Genomic DNA, 12946 nt, shown 5'->3' with positions numbered 1-12946 from the left:
CTCAAATGACTTCATATTTCACTATACTAATTTTCAACACTAATCCTTTAAGGGTTCCGGAGTAGCGTGCTACCTACCAGAAAAAGCTCTTCAACACCTCTTCAGGGGTAACAGTGTTATATGAATGCAAACCTTTCTCCCCCTTCTATCCCTCCGCTATCCTTCTCTCTCCAAATAACTGACTAATATCCACCACTCAAATTCATTTCATATTTCAACATACTAATTCACCACTAATCCTTTATGGGTTTCCGGAGTAGCGTGCTACTGCCCAAATAAAAAAAAGGTGCTTCAATACCCCATCAGGTGTAACAAGCGCTATATAAATACAAACCTTTTTTCCTCTGCTATCCTTCCAAATCCAAATAACTGACTAACCTATCCACCACTTTACTTACTTTCATATTTCACTATACTAATTCAACACTAATCCTTTATGGGTCCCGGAGTAGCGTGCTACTCGCCGGAAAAGCCCTTTGACGCTTTGTCAGGGGTAGTAAGTGCTATATAAATGCAATTACAATACAATTACAATACATGCGCACTTAGGTTTCTCTAACCCGGTTGTATTGAACAGCCGGGTTACAGAAACAGCACAGACTCCTTGTGCGTGAGCAAGCGCCTTTCCAGCCCGCTCAGGCCAATCCGCACACTGCTCTCATAGCATGAGAGCACCATGGGGATTGGACAGGGAGTCTGATGCAGCCCCAGTGTCTGCTGGGACAGGGAAGAGGAAAGACCAGGCGTGATGCGGGATGTGTCCGGCAACTTAAGAGAAGTTTTCCTTTTTTTGTTTTTATTATTAAACTACAACCACGCTCCCCCTCCTGTCTGCCCCCTCCTCCTCTTCCCAACCACCTTTTGTATGTGGCGGCCGCCACTGACTTTAAAGCTGCACAAGTAAGTGCAGTGAAGGCCGGGGTGTAGCTACCATTGGTGCAGCAGGTGCAGTGGCCTATCGATCCCTAATAACTGCAGTATTTACTGCTCCAGCAGCAGGCAAAGCTGCCATTTCCCTTGATTGCACCAGGGCCCGGCGCACCCTTATACCGTTACTGACCGAAGGTGCACTGCGGGCGCGACCTATCAAGACAGGCAGCTTGGAGACAGAGTCAAATGAGGGGACCTGACACATAACAATGGTGCTCACCCCAGGTGCACAGAGAAGCAGGTGAGAAGGGACTGCTCCCAGCCTATCAAACAATGGAGTTAAATTGTGGTTGTGAAATGAAAACACCTCCTTTTCTAGGAGATTAAAGTAATCATCCATGTTTGAGAAATCTGACACTCTGCAAACAGGAGTCAGACAGGCCCTCCATTCTAGATCAGTAAGGACACGCAGAGAAGTTTATTTAAGATTAAAGAGTGCACTTTAGCAAGTATACTTTAATTGGCATGAAATATGATGGTGTTGTGGATTGACTCTGGCGTAGGTGCAAAGATTTGGAAGCAGTTGTGTGCAATATTTGACTTCTTGCTACCCTGGTGACTATTATCACACGGATGCTATATAGGTTCTAGCTTTTGAGTTTAAGTGGTCCACGGTGCCACTCATGGGCACTTAGAGCTCTATTCACAAAGGTTATTTATATGTGAAGATTTACACCAAAGACAACTTACAAGTCTCCACCCCTGACATCAAAGAGTAAATTCACAAGTGTAAAGTTACTACAAGTCACTTTTCACATGTACACGGAGATGCCCGCCACAGCGGCAGAGATGTCCCTATGGTAAAGCATAGCGAAATATTGTTCATTAGCTTATTAATAGAAAAAAGTTAATGTAAAATAAACGTGTAAATTAATCTAAAATAATTATTTATATATCCGAAAACTAATGAAAGCACACTAACATATCAAATTAAATCTTTAGTAACTATAAAAAAAATTATAATATATTTAATTTATTTTGTAAATATCAATTTTTAACAGAAATGCAAAAACAGGTCCCATGCACACTAATAACCTAACATTCAATTAATATTGACTATATGTAATTAAAATGTGTGCTTGATTGATTTAAATAAAATTTAAATTTGCAATAAAAGTTTGAATGTTTATTTTTAAGTGAATTATGCATTGTTTGCTTTATAAATGATTTAATTTTTAATATACTATACTTTTCTAACACTAATACACACACATCTCATATCTATATGCATGACAAAGGCTGTTGCCGAAACTCGTAACTTCTTGGTGTGCCGGCTTTCTCTTCCCTTGATGGGAGAAACCTAGGGCATTTCTAACAGGCGCTGCACATGTAGACTGACACAGGCGTTTTAAGTGCAGGCGTGTTGGGCTGTTTGCAGCACTGCAGTGCTTTTATAGCTTTTATAAAGCCCCCACCATGCACAGTTTTCTCATCAACAATTTTACGGCAAATGTTATAGTGATATAATCAATGCTGTCATATAAGATGGAATGAGTGATGTAATATGTGGGGTAATTAGCCGTGTATGACAAGGTTGTGAGTTATAGTTTCTTGAGATAACTATAACAGCTGAATTTCTATGGTTTTCTTTGTGTAAAATCTGAACCTAACTATAACGTTCCTGTAACCTTTGTTTTTTTCAGTGAATATCTGCAGTTTTTTAAATGCTTTTTCCTAACTATAATGCCCGTATAACTTTTGTTTTTTTTCAGTGAATTTCTAAGTTTTTTTTAATGCAAAGTAATATTTAATTACCATATACTAATCCAACCACCGCCACACACGGCCTTTAGCCATGTACGGCAGGGCTTGGCCCCAGGGCCTGGCGTGTCGCTAGAACCTGGGGTCACTCCACCATGCAGTCAACCCCACACCACGCATGGCCTTTGGCATGGGGTTGGCTGCAAGGCCTGGCCTGCTGCCAAGCCCTGTGACCCCCCCCCCCCCCACCAAAAGGCAGCCAACCCGGGAGGGGGGCACACCGTGCCCCCTCCCTGGGTTGATTTCGGCCACAGGGACCCCATCCCCAGAGCCTGGCATTTGTTATGAGGGAGGGCGGCACGTGTCCTCCCTGGACTGATTTTGGCCAGGTGACCCCATCCCTTGGGGCCTGGCCTATTTTTTTTAGGGGAGGGGCGATGTGCCCCTCCTCCCTTGGCCGCTTTTGGCCACAGGGACCCTTTCCCCAGGGCCCACCACTGTAATTATTGGGGGGGCACGCAGTCCCCCCTCCCCAAGCTGATTTCAGTTCTGGGAACCCCATCTCCTGGGGCCCAGCCATATTGTAAACTGGGCGGAGGGTTATGCAGCTCCCTTCCCTAGGCCGATTTCAGCCCCGGGGACCCCATCCCTGGGCACAACACCTTTTGTAACTGGGGAGATGGTCAAGCAGCCCCCCTCCCCTGTTCAATATTGAACCAGGAACCCCATCCCCTGGGGACCAGCCAATTATTAATGGGGGTGGGGGCCATGCAACCCCCGTCCCCAGGCCAATTTTAGCCCCGGTAAGTCCATCCCCCAGGGCCTGGCCAATTAATAAAGGGGGAGGAGGGGTGCGTGATCCCTAGCTCAAGTAGATTTCGGCCCGTGGACCTCCATCCCCTGGGGCCCAGCCAATAAAGGGTGGGTGCTCGAGTGCCCACCCAGGGCACCTACCATATCTTCATTGGGGGCCTCTTGGGGAGCCCCACGGCCCCAGCCGGCTCCCCGCATCTAGCGGGAGCTGGCATTGCTTCTGCTTACAGTGAGTAGTTAAAAATTCCGCTTCCTGCCGGTGGGAGCAATATTCAGATTTGCTTCCCTGCCCGCATCTGTGGGCAGGGAAATAGATCTGAAGTCTGCTCCGAGCTGGCGGGAGCATTTTTAAAGCTCCCACCAGCTGGGAGTTGACTTCGTGTTTGCTCTCACTTGGTGAGAGCTTTGAAATTGCTCCTGCCTTGCGAGAGTGAACACCGGTTTATCTGCTCATGTCAGTGCGGGTAGGAAAACCGCTTTTTTCCCGGGGTGGGTACCTCGGGACATAGCAGAAGCCGGCCTTAGAGGGTCCCCAGGGCGATTTATGATTTGGGGGGGGGTGCATGGCGCCCCTCCCTGTGTAAATTGTGGCCAGGTCCCAGAGTATGGGATCCCCAGGGCAGTTTATCCTCATTATGTCATGAATGTCTGCGTCATGGTACCCATCAAGCCTTTCATCTTCTTACCTTATTTGCATTTATATAGTTCTTACTGCAATATGTATGTTCCCTAAGCGCTTCTTGTGTATAATGTGTAATTTATTGAGTCTCTCGCCTTAGGATTTGCATTAAAAATCATGAATCCTTTTCAGAACCTATCACTGACATGTACCGAGAGACGCTTTCTTCTTCTTCATGTTTGCTCCCCTAAAACTAGACATTTGTTCCAAATGTAGCTTTACTATACATTAAGGGTGAGCTGTAAACTCCGCTCCAACAGCAGAGTTCACAGAGTTTTGTCCACTTCGCGCTCCGCCTGGAGCACGGAGTTCCATAAAAATTCCACAAACAGTAGTATGGCGGAGTTTTACTTGCATGCGCCTTGCCAGCATTAAGTTGGCAAGCGTGAGCAGGAAAAATGGTGTGCTAGGATGAGTCCCGGCATGGTTTCTCAATGCAGGAGGTCGTGGCAGGTCGCTACTGTTGGCATTGAGAAAACTGCAGTTCCAGTAGAAAATCTACTTGAGTGGCAGAAAGAAGCCGCATTCTCTGGAGCTGCGTGTGGTGCCGTTCACAATGATTTTACACTACTGAACAATCTTTCTGTGCTAAAAATCAGCATGAGCAGTGCGATGTGCCAAAATTCCGCTGCTCACGGAACTCCGCAGAATCTCACAGATTTTTATGTAACTCTGCAGAATTTGGCGGAGTAAAATTCAGTGAGTTCTGCCCACCCCTACAATGCATACATATTTTGATAAAACACTTCTGTTACTGGTTTCACCTCTTCACTTACATACCAACAGCTCTTTTGTCCTTTTGCTCTCATCATGGCTGTCACATTGTTTGCCCATCTTGAGGTCACCTGGTGTAAAGAAGTCACAATTTGTTGTTTTTTTCAGAGTCTTTAGGACCTCAATTGCTGTCTTGTATTGCTCCATGTGAGGAAAGTGATATATTATATGGTATGGTTGCGAGACATTACTGTATAATACACTCACAATACTAACTTGGGTTCAATTAAGCTAATTTGTTAAATCTTAGCTCAACCTTGGGTAGCTGTGGCTTCGGGGGGTCAGGTTTAAAGAAAGGAACAAATTTAAAGCATTCAGATGTACCAAAACAACAAAATAGGAAAGTCACAGAACTCAAAAGCAGTCTGACACCAGTTTATAAAAATAGATCATATTTGTATGAATTTTTAGACACCAAAGTTTACAAAATTCACCAGAGGGTTCAGGAGATAAAGATTTTTAATTAAAACATAAATCACTGCTTTTCACTCAAAAAGCCAACAAGCATTGTGGAAAACTTTTGAAACTTTTAAAAACTTTTAGAGTTGCATTCGGGTACTCCAGCCAACTTTGGGCAGGGAGGGAGAAGGTCAAGGGTGCCAATTAGAAATCCTAGGACAGGTGCCTTGTCACTGAAGCAGTCTCAAGACAAGTCACAGGCTCTACGGGGAACCGCCATAGACTTCAATGCAGTGTTCGTGATGCAAGGGATACAGGATGCTGAATATGCTTGAAAATGCCGAGGATGTTGTGCGGTTGCTGGGACTTCCTGGGGCAACTCTTCGGTCCACTGTCTAGGTGGGGCAACTTTGGCCATTGGGATTGATGTCCCTTGAAGTTCTGCAGATCCAAGAAGTCTGGTTGTCATTGGACTACTGGTCTCCAATCAAACAATGGCTGGACTGTTCCCATGAGGCACAGGGTCAAGACTGATTTGCATATGGCCATGTCTGAACTGGGGTGGCGTGGTGAGCAAAATAACGATGGATTAAACCCAGATCTGTGACTGGGGGCGAATGTTTTGCCAATGTGCAACATTCCGTCCATCATCTTGTGTGTTTTGCTGTTCGCCCTATGTGGGAAGGGTATGCCCAGACGTGGGTCCCGTGCTCACTACGCCACTGGTGTCAAGCTATCCTGGCTGAAGAGGGGTGAAACCCCGAAACCAGTCCTAGGATGCTTGATTCCGGTCCAGGAAAGACATGGCCTGGCAGTTCGGGCTGGACTGTTCCCATGAGGCACAGGGTCAAGACTGATTTGCATATGGCCATGTCAGAACTGGGGTGGCGTGGTGAGCAAAATAACGATGGATTAAACCCAGATCTGTGACTGAGGGTGAATGTTTTGCCAATGTGCAACATTCCGTCCATCATCTTGTGTGTTTTCCTCCAATCAAACATAACCAGCAGTTCGCTTTGGTGATGGCTAGTGCCAGTCCTGGTCAACCAAATTGCTCTCCGAAAACAACAATGGCCGAGATCCCATGCAACTTTTGAGCATGGGGACTCGGTCGTCCGGGCTGCACATCGGTGGTCAGAGGTGTTCAAACAATCGTGCCAGAACAAGCTTCTTCAGCTTTTGTGGCCTTGGTGCTGTAACAGGAAATCAGCCAACTGACTCTTGGAGTTCCCCTGTTCTGACTGGGGCTCTAGAGTGATTTTTCCCCAAGCCAGACACCACAGGGAAAGTCCCCTCTTTGATAGCCCAAGGAGTAGCAGGTGCAGTCCAGCAGTTGGTGCAGCCAACTTTGCCAGGTCCTGGTAACATTAGGGCAGTCCTTCTTTGGTCCTCTCTCCATTCCAGATGTCATCTGCAGTCTGGGTTCCAGGGGTGCCATATTTATGCGCAGAAAGTACCCTAGGGTGATGCAGCAGTCACTAGCCAATAGGATACCAGATCAATTCCTGCCTGATGCTAACGTCTTGCAATGTGTGGCATATAGCTATCCCATAGTGCACTATTCAGCCCACTCCCAAGATGGCTGAACTTCCATTGTGGTGCGTGGCGCTTGGTAGCCCATCCTGCAGATGTGGCTACCTCAGGGTTACATACCCACAGAAAAGCCAGTTTGACAACTAGCCTCCCATCTCAGTCCCCTACGCCAACCTGTCTACCTGAACAAAAGAACAGCCCCTCTGGTGTATGTCCATCATTTGCTCTTCAAAGATGGCTTCCCCTTTGAACCTCGCCTTTTGGGCTCACACCCTGTGTGGCTGCCTGAGAGAGGTGACAACTCTTCCAACTGCAGGCCTCTATTGTTGCCTCGCCTGGGATTCATTCACAGCTCTCATCAGGTGGGCAGCAGGCTGTCTTGTGACCAGCATCTGCGAATGGCCACTGGAAAACCTGGGCAAGAGAGTGGCATTTTTCTAAAGTTGCCTTATACTTAAAAGTTACATGAAATTCGACTTGGGCATCATCAGGTTTAATGTCATTCTTATTTGTTTTCTTTGAAGTGTCAACTTCAGTAGTCTCATTCAGGAGTTAGCACTCCTGAGATGTCAGTGTGTAATCCTGTACTCCCCAACAGGGCTACTACCGCTTCCACAGCAAAAATGACAATTTAAGGTTTTTACTGTTAGGACAGATACAAGTAAATGACCTCCTTTCTTATATACAGCACCTTGCCTTAGGACTCAAAAGGCTACCTATAGGAGAGACAAATGTATTTAAAAGGGAGGTCTGGGCTTTGTCATTGGTTTAAAATGACACAGTCGAGTCAGAAGTTTAAAAACTGCTCTACCAGTCTGCAGTGACAGGCTAAGAGACATGTATGACATTGTCACACTCAGGGTGGCACAATAAGTGCTGCAGTCATGAGGGACAACTTAACGTACAGGCCCTGGGTACCCCTGGTACCATATGCTAGGGCCGTATAAGCAAGTTAAGGTATGCCAATTGGGTACAAGCCAATCAAAATAACACTTTTAAGGGTCAGAGCACAGAACACAGAACAGAAATGCTGTTGTTCTACTTAAGAAAAAGACCCTAGAAAGTTCAAATTGTGACTAACCCTGGGCGGATAACTCCGCTCTGCCGGCGGAGTTTGCAGAGATTTGCCTACTCCGCGCTCCGTGGCGAACGCGGAGATAGGCAAAAGTCCTCCTCCATGGCGGAGCGGAGTTAGCCGCTCCCTCCCTCTTCCAAATACTTTAAAAATACTAAAAAGAAGGCACTTACCTGTGTTTCTGCTGCCTCCCCGTACACTACGTTGTACGTCTTGCGAGTGCGCATGCACACGCTCAAGATGTACAAGGTAGTGTTTTTTTCAATGAAGAAGGACGCAAGGCAGCGAGGAGCGGGATGGAGAGCAGCCAGGCAGGGGAGGCGGCAGAAACACAGGTAAGTGCCTTCTTTTTAGTATTTTTAAAGCATTTGAGGGGGGGGAGCGGGGAGGGAGCGCAGCAGAGCTATGCGTAGCTCCACTGAGTTTTTTTCAAACTCAGTGGAGCTGCGGGTAGAGGCACTATGCCAGCTCCGCCCACCATTAATTGTGACCTGAATCTGTTATGATGTAAGGCTCAAGTCTAGTCTTAATGCTTAAATCACAGCACGAGAATGAAAATGTAATATTGTAAATGTATTTACATAGCATGTACGACCCCAGATGAGGCATTGAAGCACTTTTTCGTTGAGTAGCACGCTACCCCGGAATCCAAGATGAAAAATGAGATTTCCTTAAATAGCTGCAGATGTCCACATGTTGTGTGTACTGCAATGGTGATGTTTACATCTGGGTGTATATCTGTCATACATCGCTGCATATCATGCCTCCGCCAGACGGTTACCAATTATGAGTGTACATTTACTGGTTAAATACGTGTGGAAGAAATTATTACAACTTACTTTTTTTCAGAAAACACAGCGTAAATATGGATAAATGTTTAGAAGATAAGCAAAAAATATGGATAAATGCTCATGGAACAATTGAAAATAAATATAAAAATGGGAGCTCAAGTTGTAGTAGGGCAGCATAATTGAAAATTAGGGTAAAAAAATATAGTAAAGGGGTATAGAAGAAATAGTTTGGGGGAGGACCGGGCAAAAATGTAGTTTATGATTTACATGCGAGCAGAAGTTAAAGCTCAGTGTATCTCTAAGGATATACAATTGTGTAAATACAAGTATTTTCATCACGGGAGGCACCAAATGGACGAGAACTTTGTCTCTCAGCAGAGGAGAAATGATATTGTGTTAGTTTGTAAGTTTGCTAAGTGTGCTATTTTTAGGCTTTTTTAAACAGGCTAAAAAGGGAGCATGCTTAATCTGAGTTGGACCGGGCGGCATTCCAAATTATGGGGTCATTTCCTGAAAAAGAGAAGTTAAACTTAGTTTTCTTTCTGAAACGTGGGTCCTCGAAAGAGATGTGACCAACAACTATAGGAATCAGAGGGGACTGGTTTGCACGAGACAGGAGACTTGTAACAAGGAGAAAGAGTCATGGCAATAACATCAACCCTTCTTGAAGGCTTGCAGACAGGAAGCGGCGGCCACCACCTGGTTCTACTGCTTCCTGTACTCACTTCCGAACCTTCACGTTAGAATCTCAATCACTGGGATTCAGCTGACCTCATAAGAAGACACCTCAGGCTCCTACACACAGCAACACAAGTAAAACACTACAAATATCACCAAGGTCTCTGCCGCTACAGGGCCCACAGCAACTACTACCACAGAATCCCCCGAAAAGGTCATTTCTTTAGATTCCTTGTGATGTAAGTAGATTTTATATAGTACATTAATTAGGCTACAGGATGTCAACCACAACTCACCCCTAGTACCATAAACATAAAGAAATGTCAAAACTGCATGGTGAATGCTAAGAATGCAAAAAACTAATGCCAGAGGCTGAAGGTAAAACTAGATGCGAAATTTTGAACTAGACATTGACAATGTAATAGTATAACAGATAAATTAATCTCCAAAGTTACGTAAAATAGAATGTTGGATAGCATAGTCAGCCAAGCTGGTCTAAGCATCACACTTTTGCCTACATTTTGTAATCGTGTAGTCTTTCTACCAAGCCGGTCTTCATTTGGCATGTTTGGCCACTCCGTCTTAAGTCTGACTATGGAGAGCTGTCCTTCCCTCCTCTCTCTGTTATGTAGTTCGTTTATGCAGATTTGTGGTGCTCACTCTCAACCGGGAGCGTATCCTGAGGCTGGGCAGGTGCGGCTCTAGCCACAAGTAGGACCTTGTGGGACTACTCAAAAAGCCAGACTTCAGCTTCTTGTGGAGTTCAAGAAGAGAGGAGGAGGCTCCGATGTGTAGCAGCAGGTCGTTCCATGCTTTGAGTGATGTAGGAGAAGTCTCGATTGCCAGATTTGGTTTTACGTATGCGTGGGATGTGTGCAAGTAAGAGTCCGGAGGAGCAGAGGTTTGTGAAAGCAGATGCAATTGTTGAGGTATGCTGGGCCAGCGTTATGTAGTGCCATGAAAGTGTGGGTGAGGAATTGTGCTAGTTTGTGGATGGGGAGCTGGCGGAGCTCCTTCAGGTGTGGTGAGATGTGAGTGTGTGGGGTGGGAGGTTGAGAATGATTCTAGCTGTTGAGTTTTGAATGGTCTGCAACATTTTGGTGACCTTTTTGTTGATCTTGGCATACAGGATTGTGGCACTCAAATACAAGTAAATCTTCTGTTGAATGTAGGAGTTGTTTATTGGTAACGCCAAAACCCCGTCAGCGTCAGGGTAACTGCTCTTTTAAGTAGACCATACAATGATTTACATTCCACATGGAACTGCTCCCTAGCGCCGTGAACAACTAGACATCGCCACAGCATCTCCCTTCTTCTTATAACACAACTAACTTAAAATTGGAAAATATAACATATATCCCAGACCAAACATAGACAGGTCAAACAAGTTCTACTAATTGATCCATGCTTAACACTGTCACACCAGAAAAACAAAACAACACTTAAACAGTAAAGTGTAAAAGAATCATACCATATATTAGACTAAATTTACTGGTAACACACCGGTTTCGTAATATGCCTACCACTTCTGCGTCTCTTAACAACCAAATATTTGGCAACATCACAAGGCTGGGCACTGGGCACATTCGGCTGCATGAAATGACTTTCCTGTATCCCAATTTTCTTACACTTTGGCTTTTCTAATCTCACCACTCTCTCAAAATTCCAGCACTCATTCCCCCGGATCCGAACAGCATTGCAAGACACAGCCTCAATCTGGACAGGAGCTCTGAATTTTGAAAAACCCTTCACCACATGGTTTGGTTCTTTAATACGCACGCATTCTCCTACCTTAATTTTGGGAACTATGTCCTTCACTCTGTGTTTGTTGTCATACCAACTTTTCATTTTGTTTTGAAATTTTGCTACCATGAGACACGCCATCTCGTCAACACACTTCTCATGATCCGTTTCAGACTGATATCTGTGTAACCAAGCAGGACATAGTTTGTCAAACCGTGGTAGACTCCGCCGCTAACTAGAGACACAAGTGTTGTTGTAGTTTCTTCATTCATTTGGGAGGTGGATCCGAATTATTAAGTTTTCCCAACTGTTGTAATGTAATTGGGCTTCACCCCTCACTGATCATAAAGTTATAGGTGCCACGGATAAGGCACTATAGCAGACATATGCTGGAGGTTGCAACTAATTGTTGTTTTTCTCACATTCAAAATAAAATGTATACAATAAAAAAATTGTAAATGGAAAATAGGACTTTCTAGATGAGGAAAACCCCAAAGTGAGGTCTCCACCCGGCTGGCAGAGATCTCTGCATGGCAAAATGTAGGGAAAAGTGAAAAGTTTTGTCAACATGGAAAACGTCTGTAAAATTATTTTTATTTTAAATATTCATGTCAATTATATTTCTATATTTATTTTAAATGTAGAACTAAAGAAAATGATACAGCACTATTAACTACATTCTGAATAAAAAACGAAAGAATTTAAAATATACTAAACTGCATAAAAATTATTTTCCTCAAGAATAAATAAAAAATTACATTTCCGCTCAAAGTAAAAAAGTATTTTTTTATTATGCATTAATAATGATTAAAACTGATGTATAGAATATATTAAAAGTAATGTAATTGTATTTAGTAAAAGTTATTGCTATAGTAATTTTAAAAAGCAAAAAAATAAAATATATAATTACATTAAAAATATGTACTCTTTTTGTATTTTTTTAAACATTCATATTTCTAACAATTTCATTTAGATAAACATTATTTCCTATGGGTTTTACATTTAAATCCCTGCCTCCATTCTTTTCTATACGAAGGGTTTGCAATACCAGGGGTTGGACATATGTGGTACTAAACTTACGACTGTTTTTTTAATAGTAAGTTACATTTGTATGTTAGGTCCCAAGCCTACACCTTTGAGTGACTTTGCACTCGGATTTTCTCACTAGCCAAAACTAGTAAAGTGTATTTGTGTGAACTACTCACAAGTGTAACTTACCTTTCTTTGTGAATAGCTTAGACTATTTCTAGTTGTTTTTTTTTATTTAAAATTACATTTCTGTTAAGAGAAAATAAAAACAATGTATTAATCAATGAACATACGCAGACAATGAATAAAGGTTAAAAAAACTACAAAAACCATCATGAGACAGAAATGTGTTAGATAATTCAAACACCCACACACCATGTACATCGTTGAATTGTGTCTTGGAGAAAACCCCCAAATTCTTGTTGCTCTTTTGTTCAGCTGCTCTTTTACAAATAATTTGGGCCTGATTCACAAAGGTAAACTTACACTTTAGTGTAAGTTTAGGATTTTTTGTTTTTCATGACTGAATTTTATTAGTAGCTTTATGACTGCGGAGTCTCCGCACTCGTGACGGAAACTCCTCACATATAAACATAAGACAGGCCTGTCTTTTTATGTGCAGAGTTTCCGTCACAAGTGTGGAGAGTCTACAGTCGTACAGATACTACTTTTAAAATTTGTTCCTGAATACCAATATTAAACTTAAACCAAAGTGTAAGTTAAGTTTACCTTTGTGAATCAGGGCCTTGGTTACTAACTTCTTGAAAGTTTCTGAAATTATAAAAAAGCTTTTAGAAAGTT

This window comes from Triturus cristatus, chromosome 8, assembly GCF_964204655.1.
Source record: "Triturus cristatus chromosome 8, aTriCri1.1, whole genome shotgun sequence".
In the NCBI taxonomy this organism is placed as follows: Eukaryota; Metazoa; Chordata; class Amphibia; order Caudata; family Salamandridae; genus Triturus; species Triturus cristatus.
This window is presented reverse-complemented; position numbering follows the sequence as displayed.